This window comes from Mus caroli, chromosome 5 (genome assembly GCF_900094665.2).
Source record: "Mus caroli chromosome 5, CAROLI_EIJ_v1.1, whole genome shotgun sequence".
In the NCBI taxonomy this organism is placed as follows: Eukaryota; Metazoa; Chordata; class Mammalia; order Rodentia; family Muridae; genus Mus; species Mus caroli.
This window is the reverse complement of record NC_034574.1, coordinates 78902766-78912960: the sequence shown is the minus strand read 5'-3', so window position 1 is coordinate 78912960 and position 10195 is coordinate 78902766.

Sequence of the window (10195 nt, the reverse complement as noted above, 5' to 3'; positions counted from 1 at the left end):
CTAGAGGTGAAGAATTTCTAGCTTATATTTACATAGCAATTTTAATTTTATTTGATGACTATTTAAAACATGAGGTATGGCTTTAGTTTTGGATACTTTCTGAGTTTCATGAGTACAGTTTTGCATTTTTATACTGTGGTGGCATTTGTATTGCATACTACAGAGTCTACAATGGAATTTTGTATTACTGGAATACTGTCTTTCTTACGTTGCAAAATCCTTTCTACTTGTTATGTACCATAGCTCACATGTTCTGGGATCTGAAACTTTTGGAATTCCTGTTCCAGTGACAACTCTTAAGTTTTTAAGCACACTCTTCAAGACAAATATTCATTTGTGTGCATCCCTTTAAATGTGGTGTGAGAAAATAGAGTAGGCTAGACCTGAAGGAAAATTTCATCTTCTCTACATTTGAAAAAGAAATGGTTCTAGAGGTGAAGAATTTCTAGCTTATATTTACATAGAAATTTTAGGCTGGGGGAACTGGTCCTCTGATACTGCTCATGATGTGCCTGTGCTGTCCAGGATCCTCTGGTTCCTGCATCCCAGACTCTAATCTGTAAATATGGACAACTAAAAAGCAGAGATAAAGAAGTAATTTTGGTGTAAAATTTGTATTTTCAGCGGTAGAAGTTGGTTATCCTTCTGCATAAATGACAACATGCTTCCTTTTCAAACTCAGAAAATTTACAAATCTGGGTTCAATACCATGTGATTCAGTGATATTGTGTTTAAATAAAATATACCTCAAACAGAGCCAAACATTTCTGCTACTCATTCAGCATGCATTATTAAATACTGACTGTGTGCAGTGTGTACTTGAAATAAAAAAAAATTACTTTGGAAAACTTAATCTTTCAGAGACCTCAGATAGATTCAATCCTTTTCATTTAATACAGAGGGGGAAAAAAGCATCATTTCACACAGCACACAAAGTTGTTGACTTTGGATGTGTCATTCTTTTTTTTGTGTGTGCATTGTCTACAGGTAACTACAGGTTTAATAGGCTTTATTCAAACTCCTGCAATTAGCATTGAGAATTTCCCCAACTAGTTGCTGGATGACATGGAATTGAACAAAAGCAGTTTTGGCATAAGGACCTACATTGATGCTCTGATGTGAGCTGAATAATTCTAGAGCATCAAGACTGGCATTCTTTGCCTGTAAGAGTAACAAATGCAACAGTTCTAACACATTTTAAGAGTCTGCAGATTTTATCCATCAGAAATTTCCAGGATAGCTAATTAATCAGCTCTATTTGTCTTCAGGCTTGTTTAGTCTGAGCTTGAATTTGGGAGGTCTTATGGTTTAAATTTTAGGTTTCTGATCTGTTTTTCTTTCTCGAGGCAAACATGCTAAAAGTTTGAAATGAACTATCATTGCTGGTAAATAGACACTCAAGCCTGACCTGGCTGTACAAATAGAGCCCATTCTCTACGGTGAGCAGAAGCAGCAACGTCTGGCCATAGAGGTGGCTAGCTTCATTTACAGACTGTACAATCTAATTTCTCCTTCTGCAAATGTTGATTAAGCTGAAAGAGGATCCTTTGCAGAGCTAATTCAATAGCTCTGTCTCCTCTCCCAAAAGGCAAGCGGATGAGCTCACTATCACATGTGGCCATTAGCTTCCCCTGCAGCAAAAATCACCATCTGGCCACTTGGCCTAGGCTCTGCTGATTGGACTGGGGACTTTTCAAGCACCTATCCTTCTTCTTTGCTCGGAGTAAGATGGGTAGAAGCTGGAAGGGGAGGCTGCTGTTATCTCTTGTGGAGCCAGGTGAACAAACTTTTAAGCATTGCCTGATAGCAGGAGGACCAGCCTGGCCCTGTTTCTCTCTTGTTCAGCGTTAGTCACAGATGACTTGGTCATTTATGATCAATGTGACAAGGCAGACAGATAAAAACACCAACTCTTCTTCATAACCACGCAGTCTGTGCCTTTTAATCTTGTCCTTTGACAGCTGATCCAGGAAAGTCACTGAAGCATCGCTTTTATTAACAATGGATGGGGCATTTTCAAAACAACTGGAGTAAGCCTTGGATCAAGCCTAAGTGTGCTCCTTTGTAGCAGTCTCACATCAGTTGGTAGTTTCCTGTGTAGCCCCTTTTGGCATTACACATTCTGACTGAATCCTTGTGAGCAGTAGGCAAAAAATTTTTGGACCCGTCTAAGGGTTCATTGCTGCTAATGAGTTTGCTTTTTGTCCCTGTCTGTATCTGATCACAGAGGAAGGAGAGCAAGGAGGCTCTAAAGTCAGACTCTCCCAGGACTGTTGATCAGAATCCATATGTAAGACTGACAATGTATTCTTTCCATATACTTTTATCTTTTTTTGATTGAAGTCCAATAATAGGATTGAACCATCAAAACAACCACAAATATCTGTTGTCAGCGACTGAGATACTGGTACTGGCTGGCACTGCTGCATGGGAGGAATGTTTCTCTGTCATTCAAACAACAACAACAACAACAACAACAACAAAACCAACCTAACATAAAATAAATGCCTACTGAGGATGAATTCCTTTGCTGGTCCTGATGGGCATTTTTCATCCTTCAAGGACAAGCTAGGGTGTTATCTGTTCAGTCATATAGACTTTTAATGCCACTTAGTAATTTGGTTTATTTGATGGGACAAAAGCAGTGACCTCAGCTATTTGGAAAAGTAACAGGTGCTCTCTTGTTTTCAGAGTATGTATTTATTCACATCGCTTTGCAGAATAAGCTGTCATTAATTAGTGGGTGTAGGGTAGGTGAATCAGCATTCAAGGTGATAAACTGAAAAGTTACTGTGGAGTTTAAAGTGCTATTTTGTAAGAAAAAGGTAACTGTGTCATTTAGATATGGCGGTCTTTGCCTTTAATCTCAGCATTCAACAGATTGAGGCAGGGGGATCAAGAGTTTGAGACCCACCTTGTCTCACATGCCTGTACATAGATAAGAAAGGGAAGACAATTCACTCAATCTCTCCAACTTAGCTTTCTCCTTATTCTCGACACCAACCAGTCTGTCCCTAGGCCTCAGATTCTGTAGTACACAATGAAGAAATCTATGATGAAAACAGACATCTTGAATCTTACTTGTATCTTTCTCTGAACCATGCTGAGTAATTAAGTCATGTAAAAGTGTACCTAAGTCAGGCATAGGGGTATACATCTGCAATCCCTGTACTCAGAAAGGTTGAGGCAGGAGGATGAAGCGAATGAGACTAGCATGAGCTACATAGTAAGAACCTGTCAAAAATCATTACTGATTTAAACAACTGACAATGTTCAGTCACACCTTCTGCTGTTCATTTCAGTATGGATAAAGGGCAATCCCAGACAGGAATGTGGGATGTCAGCGAATGACAGAATCTATCACAGATAGATAAGCCACCTAGAGTGGCATATTCACATCCTTTTCCTCCACATTCACTCTTCCTCCACATTCACAACTAGAGTAAAGGATGCTACCCTTTGATGGAGTGGTGGAGGAAGTCACATGAAGTTGTGACAGAAGAGAGCTTCAACTGCTCAGAGTCAAAGAGCTCTCCGAGGAAGATGTGGAATGAGGTTTCACAGAAAGTTTGCCAATGCTAAGCACGAAAAAAATTGTTTTCCTATAAACAGATAAATATGCATTCATTGAATCGCAACCAAACATTCGATGTAATGAGATTTTCCTAGTCACCAGCTCTTTAAGTCTTTGCAATAGTTCTATTATAGAAGGACCATTAGCTTCATTTCACAGAAGAGGAAACCAACATGCAGCTATCCAGTGACTGGGTCAATATCGAGAGAGATGGAAATTAGAAACCATGTGTTTGTTCTTTAGTGCTTTGGTTTCCCTTGCCACAGATTAGTCTGTCCCTGTGACGTCCAAAACAAGCAACACTAGAAAGCAGGGCGCGGAGCCTGTTCCCTAGTCTGGTGGCATCCATCTTTTTCCTCCACATTCACTAATCATCACCTCTCTTTCTTGTCAACCCTGTCCCCCTCTTTTGGCCACAGGGGAAGCCATAGCAAGATGTTTCAGCTGCACGCATCTCCCCAGGCAGGCCGTGGGAGAATCTGATAAATCGATTCGAGTTTTTCCTTCTCATCCCCACTTTTCCCTTCAGCGCCTGGCACGGCGTGCCCGACTCCGCTGCACCGTGCAGCTGTCAAACACTGACAGAACACGCATGTTAAGGAAATCCTTCCCTAGCCAATGCTTTCTGTCCTTGCATGATGTTGTGAACGCAGATTTTACCAGGAAGCAACCGCTTTGAACATCTGGGGTCGCACGCACTGACATTAGCTCCTTCTCGTCACAATAATGCTGTTCCATTTTAATTTTCTGCAAGCGGAGCAATTTTCATGCACAGGTTATTGATTAATTACACATTTAAGGTGTTTGAATTAATGTGGGTTGAATTAATTTGTGCTTCTCTAGGATTTGCTTCTTTGTTTTCCCAACCTGACTTTCCCTTGTTCTCTTACATGCTCCTTTCCCTTTTCCAATTAGCCTTTAAAGCTTTCACTTTATAAATAACAGATGAACGTTGTAATGCTTTACCATTAATCTGTTAATTCACATCGGAATTTGGAAGTGTCACCTACGGTGTACCTTGACTCATAAGAATACTATTATTATTTATTGAATGATAGGAAACATCTGAGTTTGAGGACTGTGCATATAAATATACAGGCCAGTCATGTTAAAAATTGTTTACAATTGGCTACATGTGTGTGGCTATTACTGTAGAGTGCACACTCACTCCTCTAGGAGAGGCTCTGTTGTTGATGTACGCTATGAAATTTCACATAAAGGAAGAACAACAGCTGTAATGGGCCCAATCCAATGATGGCAAAAGGTGAACAAAATGAGTCCCTCTGGGAAAGAAAATGCTCATTTAGTGAAGGAAATTATCATTTCCAAGTAGAACATTTGGCTTCCTGAGAGCGAAAGTGTCGGCACAGCTTGATAATAACACCTCAGGCTATAATAGTACCCTTTCCCCTCTGAGAGCTGGGATCTTTCCTCCTAAATTTATCTTTACAACATCCTTGCAAAGTACCAAGGCCCAGGTGTTATACGCTATCTTTTATGGATATAGAACCCAAGAAGTTGAAAAAAAATTCAGTGATTTGTCCTTGAAAGCACAGGAATCAATGTGGATCTGGGCTTTTCAACCTTGGAGGTATTGACATTTTGACCTGTTAATTCTTGGCCTGGGGGTGGGGTGGTCTGCCCACTGTGCAGCATCCGCCGCATCAGCAGCATCCTTTCTGTATCCACTAGATGCCAAGAACGCCCCCAGCTGTGACAACCGAAGTGTCTCCAGACAGTGTCAAATGTCTCAGAGCAGCAAAGTCACCTCCAATTTAGAGACATTGATCTATATAAGTCAGCCTGGACAAACTCCTGTAGCCTGAAGGAAACCTTCAGCAAAACCTGAAATAATCAACATTTGTGTTTGGCTTCCACAATAGTGTCTTCTATATAGTATGAGTACTTGCATAGAATTTAACATTATAATGTTTTTATATCTATTTTCTTTAATATTCTCACAGTAATTCTATCTAATCTCATTTTATACAAAATTATTTTAGAAGTGTTTTGTTTGCATATATATTTATGTGACATGTGTGTATCGAGGATCCATAGTAAGAAAAATGAGGCAGAGAAGTAGGTACACTTGATCTCAGTAGGTTGAAACTGCTTTATTGGAACAGCAAGAGACTCCAAACCTTCCACAAGATGAAGTTAGAGTATACTTACAGAGGCTCGGGGACAGGTATGCATACATACATATAAGCATGAATAGCTACCAGGAAGTTATTTACTGCTCTTTTTTGTGATTTACCTGGAAACAGGGTGGTTTGTTTTCCATACTCTGGCGTACTGTTTCTGTAGAAAAAGCAAAAAAAGATCAGCATGGGGCTAAATTGTTCTTTATGGCTAGGAATTACTGCCCAGTACAGTATGACTCAATTCCTCATAACCTGAAGCTGTTACCCAACACAGAGGCCAGAACAGGGCATTGGATCACCTGGGATTGGAATTACAGACAGTTAGTGAGCTGCTACCTGGATGCTGGAAAATGAACCAATGTCCTCTGGAAGAACAGCAAGTACTCTTAATAGTTGAGGCATCTCTCTATCCCCCAGCAGTTGAGTGGGAGGACCGGGGATGAGAAATGGAGAAGACAAGAGAATAAAGAAGATAAAAGCAATAGCTGGAACCACGAAGTGTTTCACAAGCTGGTGGTTTACGCCAAGCAAGCTTAATTAAGAAGTACAGCATTATATATACTATTTGCAGGAAGCAAACCAGCTAAGGCCAGCATAGAGTTTAAGTCAGACAATGCTGGCAAAGAGAACATAGGATACCTCAGGCAGAGGTGCTTAAGGACTGATAACCACAGTTAAAAGGGAAGAGTCAGGTCCCTAAAATTTGCAGCTTTGCCTCCTTCAAGGTACTGGCTTCAACTCTAGATTGGTCTTGCCAAATCCACTCCTGGAAAAGGACACAGAACTAATGTTCTCTTAATCTCATGCACAAGAAGACAGAACGCAGATTGCTTAGCTTACTTGGCTAAGTTTATGCAGCTAAGAAACAGGGCCATGATAAGCCAACCTATGCAGTCTCACTGTTTCCAATGTTTAGAAGGGCCTCTGTTTGCTCGAATGCTCTATTAAAATACAGACATCTTAATAAGGCAAAAAAGAAAGTGCCAAAACAACGCAGAGTTTCTTTTGTGTTGGCTAAGTACCCCTGGGCATGGTCCTGGCCCTGGAGTGTAGTTGATATGCTCAATGGCACTGTATTGGAGAAAACTGATTGTCCCTTTGCCAGCGGCATCAATTTCAAATAGCTTGTTTGTGTATACTGCACCCTCCCAGTGCTGGTACCTGCTGGGCTTGAACCTGTGCATATTGCTACAGTCTTTGTAAGTTCTTATGTGTATCAGTCTTGTTTTACTGTTTTGTTTTGTTTTTTGTATGTTGAATTTTTATTTTCTGAAAATTGGACACAGAGGGAGAGAGATGGAGGGAGAGAGAGAGAGAGAGAGAGAGAGGAAGGAAGGAAGGAAGGAAGGAAGGAAGAAAGAAAGAAAGAAAGAAAGAAAGAAAGAAAGAAAGAAAGAAAGAAANAGAAAGAAAGAGAGAGAGAGAGAGAGAGAGAGAGAGAGAGAGAGAGAGAGAGAGAGAGAACATGAAATTGGGTAGGTAGGGAGGTAGGGAAGACCTGGGAAAAACTGGGAGAGGGGAAACATAATATAGTGTCTGAAAAATATTTTCAATAAAAAAATATAGAAGCTCTTAAATGATTTTGGACAAGGGAGGATTTCCACTTTTATTTGCTTTGAAACCCCGCAAGTTACATAGTCATATAGAAATATATAGAACCAGGAATTGAGTTCCAGACTCAGAGTCTGAATGTTGCATTCTTAATATTTCTATCCTTATGCCTCTCATCGTATGTGCTTGTTTTTTTGCTTATTTATACACTTGGTAAGTTGAACTGTAAGTTTATTACAGACCAGGTACTAGACTTGGCAGTGAGGGAACAATAGACACGTGCCAGATGCTGTCCCTACACACATGAAGCGAGCAGCTCAAGAGGGATCCAGACCAACAAATAGGCATTTGCAATTCAGAATGCTGTATGTGGAGAGAGGATAGCCTGGTTGCTAGGGAGCTTATTGGAGGGCACTTCCCATAGTCTAGGGAGATCAGGAGGGTTTACTACCTGGGGCAAAGGGCTAGATAGGAGTTAACACAGGTGAAAATGAATAACAAGTGAATCCCAGCCATAGGAAGAATACCAAGAAGAGAGGGCAAGTTCAGTACAAATAGGACATTTAAAATGGCTTTATTTGGAAAGTGTCAAATTAGCTAATATTATTGTTACCTTATAGTGCCAAAAATATCATTTCAAAGTCTGATTTCCCACACATGTTACAGGCCACGTGCTGTTAAGTTCTGGCTCACTCCTTAGGTCTATATTTTTGGACTGAGGCTGAGAGAGCAAATTTCCAATTAGGATATGTATTCTTACTGCTGAGCAAAAGAGAAATAGCTGAGCCCTGTACCTTGGGTTCATATCCTGATTTGGACTTTATAGAATATGGAGAGATTGGAATGTTGCAGGCTCAGAGTTTAATTACAACTTGGGCTATGTCTACATTCTTACTCATCCCTGTTTCTGACCTAACATTCACATGGCTAACTGAAATGTTCAGAAATATGAACTTAGCAAACTACTAGCTTCCACTAGTCAGATGGATAAATGAGTTGTTAGTTGATACCTGAGGCCTAGAGTAGATTCTTTCCTCGCTTGGCTTCAATCTGCCCATGCAATACTTCCTACACCACACTTGAAAAGCACCTTAGTTTATGAATTTCTTTGTTCTGTTACTATAAAAACTTCATCAAACTGTTACCATAGTGGGATACAGAATTTGGGATCACTTGAATCTGTCCCTTGGCCATTGTTGCTTATTTGGTTCCAGAATAGTGCAGGTCTTAGCTTTGTTGAGGTAAGCATTGTGTGTTTCTGTTGTAATCAATGGGATTTTGTAACACTTAGGTTCTAGGTTATCTAAAGTCATGCAGATGATACAAAAGGACCCCAGTTCGACTACTCTCAGTTCTTTCTGATAATATTTTATTAGGTTCCATGACTTCTGGAAATTATAATTATTACTATAGTTATTTTATACCCCCCCCCAACTTTATTTCTTGACTTCATCCAAGGTACAAGTTCCCAGGTATGTCTCCATTTTACTTAAAATATTGTCACACGTAATAAATAGACATTGGCTCTATTTGTTCTAGCCAAATCCCATTTAACAAACTGAAGGACGTCATTGGCAGTATTTGAGTCTTTGTGTGCATACTTCTCGCTAAAATCAAATTAGAAGAAATTACAAGTTGAAAACATTCAGCAGAGAAGTGCTGTTTATCCTTCAATGTAAACTCTGACTACAGGTTTCTAATTAAAACAAGATTTTTAGAACAGCCCTGTGATGCCTTCAGCATATTTGCCCTTTATGAGCTTGCCTGTAACAGCAACAAAATCTGAGGCTCAAAACAGTAACAATTGTTAACACGTAGTTACTAGGCCAAATAAAGTGTTGATTGTACTCTCAAGCAGCCCTGCTGCCTGTAAGAAGGAGAATCATATTTCCAATCCATGGCAGTTAAATGCACATTAATGACATTAAAAAAACAAACAAACTTATACTAACAAAGGGATTCTCTAGGAGTAAGTATTTCCTTAGGATAGGCAATACATCAGTTCTAAATCTTACAAAGCAAAAGTGATGTGATAGAGTTGGTTTCAATTCAAATTAAAATGCCTTTCAGAAAGAGGGGGAGTAATAGTTGGTTAGTGGGTATTAGAGATAATACTGTGTTCTTTAGCACAGTAACACGACAATGCTTTACAACAATTAACTGAGTATTTGTTATTGTTAACTAATGTAGGAGATTTTGAATATCCCCCTGCAGAAAACAGATAAAAAAATCAAAGTGACAGATATGCTATTTATCCCAATGGGGTGACTGTACTTTGCATATATGTAATAAAACATACTAAAGTAGCCTAGGAAGGCTTCTGCAGGTCAGTTGCTTGTTGTATAAGCATGAGGACCTGAGTTTGATCTACAGCCCTCAAATAAAAAGCCAGTGTGTGTGTGTGTGTGTGTGTGTGTGTGTGTGTGCTTGTAATCCTAGTGCTGGAGACAGAGACAGATGTATTCCTGAAATTTGCTGGTCAGCCCCAGGTCCCAGTGAGAGACCTTGTTGCACAAACAGATGTAAAAAGCTTTGGAGTAACAGTCAGGATTGACTTCTGGCCTCCATATGCTTGCATGAACACCACTGACCTCCACACATGCTCAGACCTGCATCTGTGCACACATACATATGAGTACACAAAGGTACCTGGGGCCTCCACACATATACACCTATGCGCACAGGCACCTATGGCCTTCACACATGTACATACTTGTGCATGTCTGTGCACATGTACATATGTACACACACATATAGACTATAAATTCTCACTTTCCCTCATATATATGTAAAATTACCATCTGACAATTAAACAATTTACATTTTATTGCAAAATAAAATGTCAAATATCTTCTGAATAAGCTGAGTGGTTTTTCTTCCTTCCGTCTTTCCTTCTTTCCTTCTTTCCTTCTTTCCTTCTTTCCTT